Source organism: Phalacrocorax carbo, chromosome 7 (assembly GCF_963921805.1).
Source record: "Phalacrocorax carbo chromosome 7, bPhaCar2.1, whole genome shotgun sequence".
Lineage (NCBI taxonomy): Eukaryota > Metazoa > Chordata > Aves > Suliformes > Phalacrocoracidae > Phalacrocorax > Phalacrocorax carbo.
Genome location: NC_087519.1, coordinates 52,769,914 through 52,788,696, shown reverse-complemented (window position 1 = coordinate 52,788,696; position 18,783 = coordinate 52,769,914). Strand labels below are relative to the sequence as shown.

At 42.7% G+C, this 18,783-nt stretch overlaps 1 long non-coding RNA gene across 1 annotated transcript in view; it reads right to left on the bottom strand.

The window, feature by feature from the left end:
* Positions 1-3,674: 3,674 nt before the first annotated feature.
* The window catches only part of LOC135314411 (uncharacterized), a 107,754-nt gene continuing 92,645 nt past the window's right edge, over positions 3,675-18,783 (bottom strand). Inside the window, exon 5 of the long non-coding RNA XR_010373920.1 lies at positions 3,675-3,918. This is a non-coding gene — a long non-coding RNA (uncharacterized LOC135314411). The remainder of the gene's footprint in view (positions 3,919-18,783) is intronic.

Here is an 18,783-nt window from a genome sequence, read left to right as displayed (position 1 = left end):
TCAGCCTCCCAGCGTGCTTTTCAGGGGGCTACTAAAGGAAGGTGGAACGGGAGGTAAGACAGACCACTCACCTTGGTAAAATAAGTTATTTTTCATAATTCTAAAATAAAAATTCACCCTAAGATAGACACTTAATTGTCTCCATCTCAACTGCAGTTGAAAATTGTGCAGCTGCGTGCCAGCATTACCCTAACATTGTAAGGTCACTGTGAAAAACAGATTAATGGACTTGATATGCAAAGACTCACAGAAGTCCTGATATAGGCACTTTTTTGTTGGTGACAAGCCAGCTCTGACTGCAGGGACAAAAGCGAATATAGAAGGTGGAGAGCGAGGGTAGATCTGCTTCCTGTGATGAGGAGGACCGAGCCGCTATCAGAGACAAAAACCAGAAGAAAGAACTAGCTGCAGTCTGCCCTCGGAGCATCACGCCGCACGGTACAGAGCATGTACTTGTATGGAAGAACTCTGTATGACCGAGGGGGTGTGTGGGGCAAAAAAACCCGCCCACCAGGATTTGACAACTCGCAAGGGCACGGCGGGAGGGAGGGGAGCAGGAACAGACGGTCCTTGCACTGATGAGCTGATGGTGGGAGCAGTGTCTAGGTGTGTTAGAGCCAAAACGTAGCTACTGTGCAGACAGACAAGAGGAAAAAAAAGTGTGTCTAATGGTCTTTGCCTTATCTTCTTCTTCCAAGCAACCCCTGTATTTCACACTGTTCACAGCAGCACATCCTTCTGCTGCAGCTCAGCAGGTAAAAAAAAAACCAAAACAAACCAAAACCAAAAAGCCAAAAGCCCTATATAAACTAATCACTAGAGAAGTAACACTGCCACGACTAGAACCCCGTGCCACCAAACAGCACGCAGCGACACCGAGCCAGTGCACAGGAACATCTGTGTCTTTCACAACACTTTACACTGGGAGGGACAAGAAGCAGCCCCACTAAGGGAGCAGGGCTCTGGCCATGCTTAGCTTTTCGCTCCTTGAAACAGGGGCCTCCATAGCTGTAAAAGAGATCACTTTCTGCCTTGCGATCACGCAGGGTCAGATGAAGATAATTCACTCCTATCCATTAGGATTCTGCTATTTCAAGGACTGCTGGAGAAAACAAGCAGACCAGGTTGAAAGCAAGATACTGACTGGAGTGGGTCTTGTGCATCCGCTGTGATTTAGCCTACAAACTAAACACAAAACACTGCAAAGGGGGAAAATAAAGAATTAAATATCAAAACCTTATGCCTTGAACAAACCTTACAGATAAAAAGCAGGCAACTTTATTTTGGATAATAACCCCCCACCCCCCACCCCCATTCCTTCATTAACCTTTATTCTCTTTTTATTAGCAGTCTTGGTACCGTGAGTCTGAGCTGAGCCCAGCAGGCTGCCCAGGCAATGACATTTCCGAGACTGGCGAAGCAGCACAGCCCATGTCAGCTTAACACTATCTTGAGTTTTTGTCATTCACAGCAGGAAGAAAGCTGGCCAGTTCCTTTTGTACTTTTGAGAGGGAGCTGAACAAAAAAGGTAGTGGGGGGTGGGAGGGCGGCAGGGGGTAAGGGACTTGATTAGACAGAGAAAACAGACTGAAAAATATTCCATTGATGTTTTGATAATCTGGGAAGCAGACATCACATCTTAGGCAAAATATTGCATTATAAAGTCTCAGTGTGGAGACTACAGGAAAATAAGTCAGAAGTTTTTAGATGCTACATCTTCCTCTTTTTATGAAGAGCATTAGAAAAGATGTTATTTCAGACACAGATAGACATAGGCCAGGAAAGGACCACAAGAATTCTTCCAGTTCATCCCTTTGCCCCAAGACTTGATTGATCACTGTACACCATCTTTTTACTAGTCTGTCTATACAATGGTTCTTTCTTGCTGGCGAACCTACCATGAAGAAGACTCAACTGCCTTTGAAGTGTATATGCCAAACGACAGAGATCTCTGTATTCAACAGGAGACAAATGCTTTAGCCGAAGACCCCAGGGGGATTAAACATATAATCTCTGGTTTGGGTTTTTGACTGTTCTGATAGAAATAACTCTACAATAACAACTATTACATTTGTGTTTCAGAAACAATAAGTTGATCCCAAGTAAGAACCACATCCTGCAAATGAGATAATCCCCGGTGCTTACAGCTTACAGTCCAGACTAGGGAGAAAAGGCTGAGTGGAAAACAAGACTCTCTTCTTCACCAAAGGGCTCATCTCAGGTATATCAAATCTAGCAACTTCACGTGAACAAACAAGAAATCTGTGGCAAAGTCAGGAATTCAATTCCGATTTCACAAAGTTCCAGGACAGTGACTTCCTTAATACTAGTGCATAAATGAATAATAAAAAGCCCTGTGTAGGGATGTTTCAGATAAAGATTAAATCAGAGAAAAGACAAGCTATAGTGCCTCTTGTCTGCAACACGAAAAATGTTAACTATATTTTAAAATGTTAAGAATATTAAGTTAATTTGGAGTTCCATTATGTGATGATGAAGCCAGGGTGGAAGACACTGTCAACAGTAAGATCAAAATGAAAAAGGGTGGTGAACATATAATATCACTGATCTATAAGCATTTAAATAAAAAGTATTTTAATATCAACAGACATAAACTAGCAAGGTTGAATTTGAAAGAGTCATTCACATCATTTGAAAACTGAGTAGTAGCCACGTCATTTTACAAACACACTTGCACTATGAATGGAATATTATTGCTGTTAACAGAATTCATTCTAATTGATAGTCCAGTAGTATGGCTGGTTTTCCTCTTTCTTCCATAACGGAATTGCTTAAGGAGACACAAGTTGAGCTCAGTTCTTTGGATTAGCAGAAGCCGTCACCTCCGGTGTTAACTAATTGCTTTCTTGTAATGCTGAGACGGAAGCATATCTCTCTGTATGCAAGTGTCCCAGCATAATTAATGCGCTGAGTGTATTTTCAGTATGCTTTCAGAAAAGACTATGGAAAAAAGGTATTTTCTGTCTATAGAATTAACACAAATATGATACACTATAAATCGTTCGGATCTAAAAAGGGTTTCTATAGCACTGTTGACCTAGAACAGAATGAACCCATGAAAAGGTTTTCTGCATGAGGTCACACTCCAAAAAATATCTGCAAGAAATGAGACAAAACATAGGCCAAAAGCTTTAAAAGGGAGTCTTAGTAAACTGTTACATTTATAAGCCTGTTACATAGGTACTATTTTCCAAAGATTTTTAAGCAGCTGCTGAATGATAGCCATGACAGGCCCATTAGTAAGATAAACAGATACATCCTTAACTGCTCTGCAGTGAGTACAATTAACTGCCTTGAGAAAAGGAAAGAGAACTGGTACTTTGATAACGCTGTTTATTAAGACTGGGTTGATGCAGCCTTGGAAATCCCTGACTAGTATGTTGACTCAATGACAGGGACTCAGTCTGCATTTAATATGTTGGAAATAGAGAAGGGCAACATTGAATTATTCTGATTTTTTTTGTTTATTTCCCACAACATTTCAATAGGAGGGTTGTGCTGTATTAAAAATAATCTCCTCTATGGTTAGGTATGGACTGGTGGCCCTGGGAACAAGCACCTCCAGGCTGAAGAGACTGAACACGCACCACAGGCACCACTGACTCAGTGCAAGATCCAACACTGTATCAGTCTTTGCTGTACCTTATCTTTTTGGGGACAAGTTCTGTATGTGAACCAGGAAGGTGTTGAAATGAGCGGGTGCCAATTCTGAACAAGCTGGGTACCAGGACTGTGAAGTGTGCTGCAGCCTGCACCTCTTTAATCTAGAAGCAACAGAAGTCTAGATTTATGCTGAGCAGTGGGTAGAGAATAGCCTATCGAGTCCATGGAACCTCAGCCAGGATTTATTAAGTCAGAGGGCAGGGCTAGCCATAAGATTTTCCCACTGTTTTCCCCCTGTATAATAAAAGAAAGGAAAAAATGAATACAATGCCTCATTGGTTAAAAGGCTTATATGCCAGTATTAGAGAGGATTGTTCTTTCAGTGATTTTAATCTGCTTGAAAAGAAAAGCATGTGTTCATCCCAGACTCTTTAAGCCCTCTCTTTTCTCTTATCCTTCAAAGGATATTTCTTGTTAAGGTTTATTTGCAGTTCACCAATATTTTTTCCTTGCATCAGAAAGGATGACTGCTCTTCTACAGAATGAGACACACTGTTCTCAGAAGGATAACAGGTTTCATTCCCATCTTCTCCTTCAAAATTCAGAGACGGAAATGCAGAATTGCTTTTCCTGCAGGTTGTCTAACGGTGCAGTAAGGATGTAAAAGAGCAGCCACATCTCTTAATTGTCCTAAACATGCCAGCTACAACTCCATTTTCTAAGCTGATCTCCAAATTACAGCCTTCTAGAAGCCATGTGGTGACAACACCTCCTCCTTTCCTGTGGGCTAGGCAAGATACATTATATACCAGCAAACTGGTGGACCAGTGCTTCAGCGATAAACAAAAAGGCTACCAAAAGACTCTTTGTCCCATTAGGCTATGCTGATAATCAAAGTGGCCATAATTACTGCATTGCTGCTTTATACTAGCCCGATTTATCTTTTTATTGTATTTTTCCTGCTTGTACTAGATCACATCTCCTCTAGGACAAATGCCACCTGCTCACTCTTGTCTCAGCAGGACAGAAGCTGGTCCCCAGTGAGGACTTGGGACGATGAAGCTTCAGGAAGCAGCATATTTTTAGAGACAAATGCTTTAGAAAAGGCAACGGTTTCAATATAAGTGAAGAACTGACAGCTGATACAGGGAGAAAAGCCTGTAAAAAACAGAAGACACTTGAGAGGAATTCAAATGAAGAGCCAGAACCAGCGCACAGACCCCGACCCAAACTCTTGTGGCATTGACAATGATGCTCCTGTCATCACCAGGCCATGGACAAAGAGCGCAGAAGACTCAGCTGGATTCAATAAGGCTGTAAAGCCTCTTAGAAATGCTTCTTACAGCAGGAAAGAAACAAAAAAATCAACATCATTAACAATTGATAAGGGTTGTAGGGTTTATACAGAAAGCCCACATACATGGGTACATTTCTGTCTTCCTGTCTTTAACACTTAATATTGCCTTTCATACATCAATAAATCCCCCCTGTACACACATAAAAATCACTGAAATCATTACAAGAATCTTTAAATAGACTGAAACCTCTGCTGAGCTGTTAAGGCAAATATAACAATGGAAGCTCTTGCTTTTGCTAGACAAAGCAAACCATCCGTTTGTAGGAAAAGGCACCTTCACTTTATACGAAGGGAGGACGACGAGAGAAAGGAGCAAATGCAACTTGTCTGAGAACCCAGAACCGGTGTGCAGGATGTGGTTAGCCTCGTCTGAACACAGAATACTACTTAGCACTGCAGTACCCGGGGCCTTAACACTACAGGACAAACAGGCTGAATTGTGAGAGTCCACAGTGACAATACACTTGATCCACAGTAGAGAACAAAAGAAAAAGCATGAAATAAATATTCCACTTGCTAACTAGTGGAAGAAGAGAAGCAAAAGGCAGTCTGAAAAGATAAATTTTCCTTAGTTGTGCTTCTTTGAGTGATTTTTGACTGAGTTGTCTAACTTGTTACCTAGAGCATCCTTTCCCCAAAACTTCCTATCCTTAGGGAGACCAAAGAAAGATTTGTACTCAAATTCTGAAACCAGGGTGCCAGTTGCTTTCATTTCTCTTGGTTTCTAAACATGCCTGCTTTTGTAAATATTTCATGGTTAGGTTTGAACAAGCCTCTCCCAACTGTAGACCAGCTTCATGAGCCAGAGTTCTGTAAATCTTCCCCAACACATTGGATTTTTTTTTTCCAAGGAAAACACTAACACCAAAGGCTTGCATGCCACCAATTTCTGCGAGAGCGATGAACGTGTTCGGTCCCTTGCGTTCCCCCACCTAACTGAAAGGTAGAGACCAGCTGCGACAGTTTTCAGATGACATCTGCTTGCTCTTCTCTACCGCCGATGGGGCTAGAGGTCTGCTTTGTCGAGGCACACTGCCTCAGTTCCTCCAGCCTACTCCTCTGTCACTGCCTGCGCTTCGCATTTGAGGTACTGAGTCAAATAAGTGTTGTTTTGCCATTTGTAAATCCTCTTTAAAGTGTTCAATCTGCAGCAGGAGCAAGGCATTTACCTGTCTTGATCTTCTGTGGGATAGTCTCCAAGCTGACAGACGGTGCTGTCTCATCCATCTGCTCTGTCAACAGCTCCTGGGAGGACGGTGCGTGGATGGAGCACTTCAGCCCATTAAGTGGCCAACAAAAAGCTGCATCAATTTATTTACTGCTTTAAGCATATAAAAACCATGGAGATAGACTCAGGGTTTCCTCTAAATGCTACCCCATGAGAATACAGGAAGAGCACGGTCAATGGGACCCCTTGGGAGCGCTCTTCACACACTGCTGTATGACCCACCTGCTTACCTACCAACAAGCTGCGTGTTTCTGCAGTAAGCACAGCATCAGTCTCTTTATGGGGTGAAAAGAAGAGACTCCTCTGGTGCATTTACAGACTTGGCTACAGTCCACCTCTCTTGTTTTCCAGAGGTGCATGAGGCACAAATGATGGATTCAGCACAAGGACTATCGGCTGACAAAGAAACCTCTGCTTCCAGAAAGATTCCTGCACACAAAATCCTGCTTATAAAAGCCCATTACAAAATAAAATACACTATGCGGAAGCTTTCCTTGTGCATGCTCAAGGATACAGAGTACTTCACCACATGAAAACAATACTGCAGTTTGTGTATATATTTGCATAAATCAAGGTGTGATATCCCAAAGCCCTTGAGTCCCTGTTCCACAGAAAAGAACAAAACCAATGACCTTTAGTGAACCTGTGGCTTCTAACTCACTTGTATGGGTGGTCTTGAAAATTCAATTGCCAGAACGTGATATAATACGAATGACGAAGGTTCCAAAGAGTTATCTCCCAATCAGAAGTCAACACTTGTGCTACCCAAACCGCAGCTGATAGTTACGGAAATCCAACTGCAAGCACTCAATTTGGGAGGAAGGGGAAGGGAAATACACTGTTTGGGATTCTGAAAGAACAGTATTTATGTAAATTTGCACTGCAGTTATTATTTTTAAATATTATCATACGCTTGTCCCATATTTACTGTTACCTGCTCCCTTTAGAGATTCAGTAATTGAGTTATTCTTGTAAAACTTACCTTTAACATTTTCACCAACTCTAAAACAAGTGAATGAATGACAGAGGAATATTCTTATGGTGGTAGAACACACCGTTCTTCCTTTCCCCAATGCAACCATGTATAGCGCAAGCAGAGGCTAAATAATGAGGCGGAAGGACGGAGAGTTCCTATACCTGTTGTAACTAATTTCCAAATAAGCTTCATGTTAGAAGCTGAGTTTTTTCTTGTTTCAGCCAGAATGTTTACAAAATACGTAGTTATAAACACAAATTATGTAAGTTACAAAATAAATATAAATACATCTGTGCATGTTATTTTAGGAGCCAATAAAATTCAATAGCTCGGATCGTGTTCAGAAACAGAAAATATTTCAGTAAATATAGTAAAAAAAGCTTCCTGTGTACAAGATTGCGCTAGTCTAAAAATCCCCCATTCCATAGAGAGACCATACTACAAGGTACGTGACATCTCAAAAGATACTGTGAGTATGTGGCAAACGCTCCTGCGCAGAGTCACATTTCAGAACGGAAGCAGTAATAATTCTATAAATATCTTACTGGTCCACGCAGCCTTGCGGGGTGCCTTCCAGACCCACTTCCCTCGCAGTCACGAAGGACCGCATTGTGTGCAACCTGTCTAGTGGTATCTTCTATACAGACTGAACAGACAGCCTCAGCCCATCCTGTACCGGCGTTCCTCTCCTTGGAGAAGAGGAACAAGCCAACAGCTACGCACAGGAGGAGGAAAATGCAAGTGCTAAGGAGAGGAAATAAAGGCAGGGATTATACCTCTGATAAGAAAATCCTTAGCAGGACACTACTAAGAGAGAATGCAATGAAAGATAGTAGAACCTAAACTGTGCAAATTCAGATTAAAATAATACAAATATTTAAGCAAGCCCATAACAAATAGACAACGCAATCTGTGAATACAGTGGGTAACCCTGTCTGCAGTTTCTGAGAAGTCTTTGGATTACCTGGGACTGAGGAACCAAGTTGGAAGCTCAAGGTCTCTGTACAGCCTTTGGTGAGAGGGAAGAACTTCCAGGAGTGAAAAGGGAAGCTTACACCAGGGAAGGGAAAAAACCAACTCTCTAAAGCCAAACCTGGCTTATCTTCTCCTAAAAGTCACCAGACATAACGGACTGAAAGCAAATATTACGGGGTGAGATCCTGCGGCCGCCAGTACCCAGGAGATCTGACTAACCTGTCCTATCAGCCTTCTCTGGCCTTAACATCTGCCTGTGCATTAATTTACCAATTTAGCAATAACAATAACTCTCCTTTAAAAAGTCTCTGTGGAACATTTTAATTAGTTTGGTCTTATGGCTTGTCTCAAATGCTTCTGATAGCACAACATACGCTAAAGCAGTGTTATGAATGCCTAAAAATATAAAATCTAATTATGGTAGCCGTGCAACTGGAGTAATGAGAAGCGAGTGTGACTGATAAGAAGTGAGACGGCAGGCTAACAAGCTGAACCTCTGTAGTTCAAAGGACTAACGGAGGTCTAAACGAAACACCTGCGGTATTGCTTGGAGGAAGATGTGTGGACTAGGAAATATGAACATACAGCATTTAGAAAGATATGGTATGAACTGAATACATGGCAATGCTAATTATTAGAGCAGGCACTTAGCATATGGATAAAATAAATAGCTAAGAAGAATGTACAAGGCTGAAGATGATTGCTAGGAGAAACACACCTGATGTAACGAATAAGAAGTTACCTGCTGCAGGTGAGAGAAAGCTGTGACTCCAGTTCTTCGGATTCATGCTGCCGGCCAGTCCGACCTCACTGAATGTCCACAGTGTTGTCTCTGAGCCGTGGTTATTCTGCCTGAGCAATTGCATTTGCATCACGCTGAGTGGCCAGTAAGACAGAGCCACCGGTATCAAAGATGGGGAAAGAGAAGTCAAAGCAGCCATCCTCTGGTGTGAATGAGAGGGGAACAGAGGGACACAAGCGATGATTTTGCCTGCCTTTACCATAAAGACCATATGCTATCAAATCGGCTAATGCATCCACAGCCGCAACATGCTCCCTTCTAGGCTGTCAGCATCTGACCTGACCCTTTGCAGATATTCTTGCCACCAACCAAGGCTATTGCCCACCAAAATACCAATCCATTTTCCGTACGTCACTGGACTTTCCCAAGATCATTAATTACCAACCAGTTTATACCCTGTGAGAAACAATATAATCATAGTTGTTAGTAATAAATGTATGGTTGTACCACAAACCAGAACTGCCGTAGAAGAAAGCAGTACTACGTTATACAGAAGATGGCAACAGCCCAGCAGCGCTCCCTCAGCGCCGCCTCAGCCAGCACATCGCATCGGGTTGTACGTGGCTGCACGCCTGGGCCTAAGCAAGGCACCACATAGCTGCGCCCTCCCTTCTGCCCCTGCATTGCTTCTGTGGGGTTACAACACATAAGCGAGGGGAACTCTTTTCTATGTACGTACAGCACAGGCAGGGAGGGAACGAAACATGCACGAGCTACCATTTAGTGCCTGATGAGCTTTCCTTTGCTCAATTTCTTCAAGTTGCATTAACCATAATGCTTTTTCCTAGTTTTCCTGGTCTCCTTAAATATTTCTCACAAGTTATTTAATCAAGTAAAAAAAAACCTAGATGGACTGTTTATTAATTCTCAGTTTGTAATGATCAGGTTAAGATCTTCAGCAAGTATCGAAGCTGTAGAGCGACTCTTCTTAACAATATTCAGTAACTTACTTTCTCACCCTGCTGCCTCCACACTAGTATTTTTAGCTCAGTGATGATTTTCCAATCTGTCTAAGTTGTCATCCAAGACATGGGGAATACCAGAAATGGTACGTTTTGATTTGACAGTACCACAGATTGTTTTTTAAAAATAACCACAGAAAAGACTTTACAGCACTGTTTGAAAATACTAAATTTCCACAGGGGTGAACAGAGGTGCTTCTCACATGCAATTTATTCACTAACAAGTTTCATGGGTTTTATGAGACTATTCACCTTCCTGGTTAATAGAAAATCTGCACTTACCATGGCAACCCCTATATCAGATGGTCATACAGTAACACGCTTGAAATATACCATAGATTTATTCAGTCTCCATAATCAATTTGGTCATAAATGTCACAGTAACTTGTCATTAAACTTTCCCCTCTAGCAACTCCAGTAGTATTTTGATCCTTCCTGCTTCTCTGTCAAACTCTTCCCTGGGAACAGCTGCAGTGTTCTGCATGCAGTCTTTTCTCAAATCCGTCACCAGCGGGTGTACAAATCCTCGGTGATACAGCGTACGTAATGGGTAATCTAATGACAACAAGCAGTTTCCCACACACCTAATGGTAATAGCAGCAGTGATCACTTTAAGAGAACATTGATGACCAAGTGGAATTCAGGATGGAAGAAAAGGGAAAATCTTGACGTTTAATAGCAGACTAAATTAGTTGGCTGTGTTCAGTAGAGGGGTCTGTGCTGGGTCCAGTCCTGTTCATCAGTGACCTGGACGAAGGGACACAGCGTCCCCTCAGCAAGTTCGCTGATGATCCCAAGCTGGGAGGGGCGGCTGATACACCAGAGGCTGTGCTGGCACCCAGAGAGACCTGGCCAGGCTGGAGAGCTGGGCCCAGGGGAACCTCAGGGGATTCAACAGGAGCCAGTGCAGGGTCCTGCCCCTGGGGAGGAACAGCCCCCCGCACCAGCACAGGCTGGGGGGGACCTGCTGGAGAGCGGCTCTGCTGAGAAGGCCCTGGGGGTGCTGGGGGGCAGCGAGGTGACCCTGAGCCAGCACCGGGCCCTTGGGGCCAAGGGGGCCAGCGGTGCCCTGGGGGGCATGGAAAGGAGTGTGACCAGCAGGGCGAGGGAGGTTCTCCTCCCCCTCTGCTCTGCCCCAGTGAGGCCACACCTGCAGGGCTGCGGCCAGTTCTGGGCCCCCCAGTTCAAGAAGGGCAGGGAACTACTGGAGCAAGTTCAGCAGGGAGCTACGGAGGTGATCAGGGGCTGGAGCATCTCCCTGGTGAGGAAAGGCTGAGAGACCTGGGTCTGTTCAGCCTGGAGAAGGGAAGGCTGAGGGGGGATCTCATCGGTGCCTATAAATACCTGAAGGGTGGGTGTCAGGGGGATGGGGCCGGGCTCTTTCCAGCGGTGCCCAACGCCAGGCCAAGGGGCCACGGGCACAAGCTGGAACACGGGAAGCTCCCCCTGAACATGAGGACAAACCCCTTCCCTGTGCGGGTGCCAGAGCAGGGGCACAGGCTGCCCAGAGAGGCTGTGGGGTCCCTTCCCTGGAGACATTCACCCCCCGCCTGGACGCGGCCCTGTGCCCCTGCTCTGGGGGTGCCTGCTCACGCAGGGGTGGGACGGGGTGAGCTCCAGAGGGCCCTTCCAGCCCCCACCAGTCTGGGATTCTGTGTTCCTCACACAACTCCTCAAATTTCATTTCAGTTTCACTAGCTGATGGTGAGAAATGCTGCCTCTGAATACGACCAGTCTCTCTTGCACCAAGAGCATTTGAAAGGAACGCCCTGTGCTAAGTGAATTAAAAAGATGTGGTAGAATCCCGATTTCACAGAATCACAGGTTCATCAACTCCTATCTGTCATGAGACTCCCAGTGTATTGCAGGCCTAATTCTTGCTGCCTTGCACTTTGCATTAGTAATCTGCATCTGTGCAAAGTGGGTGTAAAATGCTACCACATAAAAATGAGTAATGTATTTACATTCACTCCAGAGAGGGAAAAATGCCAACAGAACGGGATACACTGGGACCTCAGAGCTAGCACGTACTTTGAACACATCTTTTATAAGCTAGAAAAAGCAATGCATCCAGCCAGAGGTGACGTTTTGCTAAGGGTGAAAGTTAAGTCAGTACAAAAGAAGGTGAGAAAATATTTAAAATTTTCTGAATGAAATAGGTGCTTAATGTATGGTTTATGCAATTTATATAGAAAAAAAAGTAAGGAAATGGGACTGGAGCAAAACATAAAAGTGGAATGTATTCTTTATAAGAGCACATGTTGCAAAATACTGAAGAGGAAGATCAGGAGGTGTCGTGTTTAACGTGACAGGCAGCTAAACACCACACAGCCATTTGCTCACTCCCCCCACACAGTGGGATGGGAGAGAGAATCAGGAAAAAAAATGAAGTAAAACCTGTGGGTTGAGAAAAAGACAGTTTAATAGGACAGAAACGGAATGGAAAATGATAATAATAATGGTAATAATGGTAAAAGAATATACAAAGTAAGTGATGCACAATGCAATTGCTCACCACCTGCCGACTGACGCTCAGCCAGTCCCTGAGCAGCAGCCCCTGCCAACTCCCCCAGTTCATACGCTGAGCGTGATGCCTTATGGCATGGCATATCCCTTTGGCTGGTCGGGGTCAGCTGTCCCGGCTGTGCCCCCTCCCAGCTCCTTGGGCATCTCCAGCCTTCTCAGTCGGCAGAGCATGAGCAGCTGAGTAGTCCTTGGTTTAGTGAAGCACTACTTAGCAACAACTAAGACATCAGCATGTTATCAACGTTATTCTCATACTAAATCCAAAACACAGCACTGCACCAGCTACTAGGAGGACAATTACCTCTACCCCAGCTGAAACCAGGACAGGAGGTTATGGTGGGTAGCACCCTAAGAGCTTCCGAACTATATGTAGTACCCTGAAACCTTCCAAAAGGGATAAGGGATGTAGCCGAAGTAAAACAGATTTCATCTGCATAACCAGGGGTAATGATTAAAGTCTAGGCTACTAGAAGCATATAAACTATCAGCAAACTCTGATGCAAAATGTTAGATTCATCACATCTGATTCTCTTCTACATTATTTTAAATTTACAGCAGCGTCATGTTATCCATTGCGGCACGATTATACTGGAGCCAAGCCAGAGCAATTCAGGAGAGAACCAGGCTCATCCTTTGCACAGTACCCTTTCTACAGAAAACTCAAAGCTAGCCTAGTGCATCAAATCCTTATACTTATATTAACTAGTAGAAAGATATTGAATATGCAAAATTTTAAATTTCCTTGACTACATTTAGACTAGTAGTAGTGAAACCGCTCTAAGTTCACAGAATCTAAGAGAGAGACACTTTTCAATGACACAAAAGAACAAAGTTCCCAGCTGCAGAGCCTTGTCTTTGTTTGGATCTTATAATTTAAGGAATCATTTTCTAAAATTGCCTCTTGTACAGTAAAATGACAATGATTAGGCTTGCTATCTTCCAGTCTCCTGCTGTGCAAGACATGCACTCAGTGGGCCTGGGATACAAAAGAAGCTGCTTTACAAATAGTAACACAGCTTAACTATCATTTAATAGCTTCAAAAACATCATAGTACTTACGAACCCTTTGGAACGAGGACAACTAATTTCAGCATCTCAGTTGTTGTCATGTTTAATCACTTTCTAATGCTGGTGGCTGTTTTGGTTTGTTTCTTTGTTTTTAATTGCTGGAAATTTTTAATTCCTGGTTCAAACAACTTAATTTCACAGTTTTTAGATTAATCACTGATCACTTGAGGGGAAAAAAATGATTGAAGTTCATCAGGACGTAGCGCGGAGAATCAATGTAATGTTGCAGAAAAGCATTTTGAGTCTACCTTCCTGAACTATGTGGCTTTAAACTGTAACACTTTAAGGTAATATTGGGAGAATAGTCCGGGTACATGACTTTCCAAGGATTCTTTGTTTAATCTACAGAGCTGATCTTCACTGCCAGAACTAAGGATAAGTCAGCTCCAGGGCTGGTGTGCTTAAAAGGGTGGGAAAATGACTGCCTCACTAGAACAAAAGGCATCTCCTGGCTTGAAGGTTTCACTTACACACCCGAGAAATTCCCCTGCCCATCTCCTCCGAGTGCCTTGTGGAGTAAGGTCTCCTTTTGGAAATATTAAAATAAGGTACAGATGCATCATTTTGGTGAAGAAATTCTGAAAAAAAACTGTTAGCAGGAATTCAAATGCAACATGAGAATGTGAGCTCCTTCAAAGAAACAAAGAAATCTGTGAAGAGATCCTCTTCTGTTCTGTTTTTACCCAGAATTTCTACCTGCACGTACAGCTGACGGAATATCTTGCTGGTAACACTAAGACCACTGATGCTGTGAGACGTGTTGCCAGAGGGGTGTGCGGTACCCAGCCCGCCCGGGCACCCCGCAGCGGCACAGCTGAGGGAGCGGGCGGCTGCAGATCTACCTGCACTGAAACAGAGTGCGCCGCGTACCGCCGTCACCAACACACCCCGTCTGTTCTGATCGATGGGAGTGACGTTGAGAGCTTCAGAAACTTCCATAAATAAAAACTCCAGGCTTCAATAAGCCAGGCAATCAAATCAATGGGGTCTCTTTCACCACTATTTGAATGCAAATCAAGCGTCTGACCCAATAAATATTTGTTATTTCCCATTCCCTACACGCTGAGGAATCCAGTGCTTCCTACCCCATTAACTGAGGCTGTGTTTAGGAAACATCTATCCAAGAGCTAGAAAGGGGGATTTATCAGGATCATTCATTCATCTCCTTGGCATCTCTTCAATCACAGCATTTTACCACGGCCTTTTTATTTTGCTGCCTCCTTAAGTGAAGAAGAAAATAAGAGACATTTTCTCGTGGTTTTAGAATGGTACTTTTTTTTTTTTTTAAAATAAAACCTTACCTGGGCTTATTTGCAGGACCAGCTCTGAATTCAGGGCCTACCCAGCCATTATTGGGACGCCAGACAATAAATTCCCCATTCTAAACTTCTGTGTATGTTCAAGGCCTTTAAATTACCTATAATCCAACTAGCAATAACCATATATCACTTCTGTGCACACAAAAATCCTGAGAACATTTGGCAAGGTCCAGAAGCTCACAGATCCAGTTCTCAGAGTAAACCCTTCCAACACATGTAGAGCATCCCTACTCCTCTAATTAAAAGATATTGAGTGCCCACTTGTCTTCTCACAACATCAGCCTCCATCAGCCTATCCACCGGCAGCAGCCCTTTTTCAATGTTTTAATACTGCTATTAAACAAGATCGCCTGGATAAACGCAGCCTTTGTTCAACCCTCACCAAATACAGTAGCAGGCTCAGCAAGGCAGTAATTCATATGAGACACTGACTCATTTTTCAATCATTTTCTGTTAGATAACTGAGCACAGAATCCTCAGCGAGCCCTTCTCCAAAGAAATTTCTGCATTGAAACATACCTGGGGATCCTTAAACTCATAACTAGAGCATTCCATATAATCGAGAGAAGCATTAAGGTATTTAATGTTTTATTTAGTCTGAAATGAGTTGTATCAGACGCAGCTACAGTGACATCAACATCTTTGATTCCTATCTCTCTTTCAATGGCTATAAACTGGTTCATTTCTACCTATTTACTCTGGTTTGATATTTATCTGATCCAGGTCAGACTCTGCCCTAGTGGGTTGATATGAAATGTAAAGCAGCCCGGAATTTGCACCTGACTAGTCTGTCTATCTCATACCACTCTAAATACTCTCACATTTAGTCAATATATTTTATATTCTTGTAATTTTAATTCATAATTTTAGAGTTTGTCGTTGTCATTTCTAGGAGCTTCTCCCCCAAAATGCCTTAGCTATTTTGACACTATTATACTCTCATTATCTTGATGCACTCTCGCATCTTATGCTACAGTTTTTATAAAACATGAGGCAAATTGTTGTGACTTAATACGGAGAAAAGCCTGAAAGCATCAAAATATGTGTGAGGAATTAACTCTATCATGGAAAATAAAAGCTGTTACCCATTACTCCAGAATTACCTGTATCCCTGAACTAGAAAAATTCAGCAGTTGAGGAAAGAAAAAAAAAAAAAAAGAAAGCAGAGTATCTAGGCTACAAAGTAGAATTCTGCATCTCTAGTTGGTTCCCAATTCATTTCAGAGCTTACATATGCTCAAGGGAGTATTTCAGTCTTAAAGCATAAATCACCGAGGACACAGGAGATAAAAGAAGCTGCAAGAACGTTTTGATGGAATATTTCTCAAAGGGATTTTTTTTCCTAAGGTCTCTTTTCAAGCCTTCGTTAAACCTTTAGGCCCTATGCATTGTGCTTTTCCGTTATTATTTTTTTTTTCCCATTTGACTTTTAGTCCTATTTTTACAGGATGTGAACTCTCTGGAGCATTTCATATCTGCCTTCTTCATCCATTTGAACCTTTAAAGCTCTAGAAAGTAAAAAATATTTAAAAATTAAATCTAGAGATAGAGGAACAAAAGAGGCCACAGGGTGTTGGGTGGGGGTGGGGAGATGACTACAGATGGAAAAGAAAGGTGATAATTCCAAGAGTGGCTCGCCATCATAATCCAAAACCAAAGTACTTAGGGGTAAAATTCAGGCAAACCATGACTCTGAAGTTGTTTGGATAGCGAATAGATTTTTACAGACCCCCTAAAGTCTTTCTGGTACTCCGTCTCCTGTGCCTCCAAACCACAAGCATCTATACAACTTTCAAACAAAAAAAAAAATCTCATCCTTTTTCGTCATTCACATTTTCACACTGACCTGCAGTAGTTTTTAGCTTTCCTGCTTGCATCCCACTTCTCCACTACGTAAACACTAAAACAATTATTTCAAATTGAGCTGGTCTAGAAATAGTTCCCATAGTCCAAAGCAGGACAGAGAGAGTTTTCATACAGGTGGATAATTATGCCAGAACAACCGTGTCCACCTCGCTAGTTAGGAGACTAACGTGACCTGGGTCCCACATCCCCGTGTTTCTGGGATCTGCCTCTCTGGGACTCTGAGTCTGGGTTCCCTGGCTCACACTCCTCCATTTTAGTAGGAAATCCAGAAGCCCTGGCTTTACCCAGATGTTGGGTTTTGGCTCTCAGCTCCGTGGTTAGAAGCTTGCACACCCAGAGAACTGCTACAAAAAGAAGTGCTGCAGAATTGCAGCCTCCACGCTGTGCAGCCAAGAGCACGCGCCGAGGGTATGCGGCCCCTCCCTTCAGCCAAGGTGGCTGGACTTTAAGGTTACTCTTTCCTCCAAGGGTCAAGGACCCTTATTCCATGTGGAAACACACAAACAAGACAAAGGAACAGGGGAATTTTGGTATTTGAGTGGGGGTTTTTTTTTTGAAATTTTGTCCCCAAATAGTCTTTTCAAAATATTGTCCCTTCTCATAGAAAAGAACTTAGAGTTTTTAGAAACTTTAGTTAAAATTGAATAAAATTCAAAAACTTTAAGGTTCAAAATCATTTGTTACACAGACATCAACTCTTCCTGCTCTTCAGCAATCAGTTGCACGGCAGGTTACTGATACACTGGCTTGATTAAGCTAATGACGAAACGTAGATAGTTTCTTTTTTTTGCCTGTATACGTAACTGTAGCGGAACATGTGATAGCTGTAAATTATTTATTATCCGGAGGGGAGGGGATAGCAATCAGTAACTGCGGTTTGTGCAGATTATCCTCCTTTGCTTTGCTAGGGTCCGATGCGAAGAATATTTGATTATCTTGTCACTGACAGATGCTTTTTAAACCCACCCGTGCAAAATCTATGCAAGATTCATTGTGCTTGGAAGAGTGCATAAGATCTAAGAAATTAGCTTTAGGACCACAGAATGCGTAAGACTTAAAAGGCCTTTCATTGTAAGAGTGAAGCAGTCTTTTAAAATAGGAATATTCAGCAGTAATAGTCAACAGTAAGTGATATCCTCTTCTCACAAACAGACAAACTTCAAAAACAAGGCACAGATATAACATGAAAAGAATGGTAGATATTGTAGACTCATAGAACGTCCTGAGTTGGAAGGGACCCACAAGGATCACAGAGTCCAACTCTTGTTTCTTTCTCCTTCACGGGTTTTTGACTTGTCAGCAAATACCAGAAAGCCAAAAAGTTTTGCACAAAAATCCCACACACTGATGCACAAAAGTCACTGCTCATCCTTACAGGTCCATCTCCTAAAGGTTGGACCACCTTGCGCTTAGTCAGTCACAGTAACGCAACATGGAGAAGGTTCCCTGGGTGAGGAAGACAATGAAAGCAGCAGCACTCGATCTGCAACTCCCATGTAGCAGCATTCAGGTGTGAAGAAGTTCTTCATCTTAATCTATAATGAGCTTACTTCTCAGAAAACAGACTATGTGACGTATCCAATTTTAACGCCCAAGCTTTCTGATGAAGAACAGATAGCGGAAAATTCTGGATTAATTCTGCTAAGAGGTTGCACGACCCAGTGGCATACTTCCACATATTCATAAATGACGATTGCTAACAGCTTACTAACCCAAGAGGAAAGAGACAGATAAGTCACAAGGAGATCCAGGTTCATTTTCAAATTGCACCAAAAATTTCTACACCTACATCTCCATTTACCCATTAATGACTTAATTATCCTAAATTGCATAATTATATTTGTTCAACCCAGTACCACTAAAAGAAAGCCTTGTTTACTTATTTAGAAGAATAGCTTAAAAAGTTTAATTGCCTACAGCAATTAGATCTGGAGGTCGTTCAGATAGCGTATGGTTTGCGTCCACAAGGCAACAGTGAAATTTTTCTCAAATAATGGAAATCTGAATGAATTTACAAGTTATAAACCAAAGTATTTCCTGTTACTCTCTGGAATAAGATAAGTAAATTAGGGTTACAGTT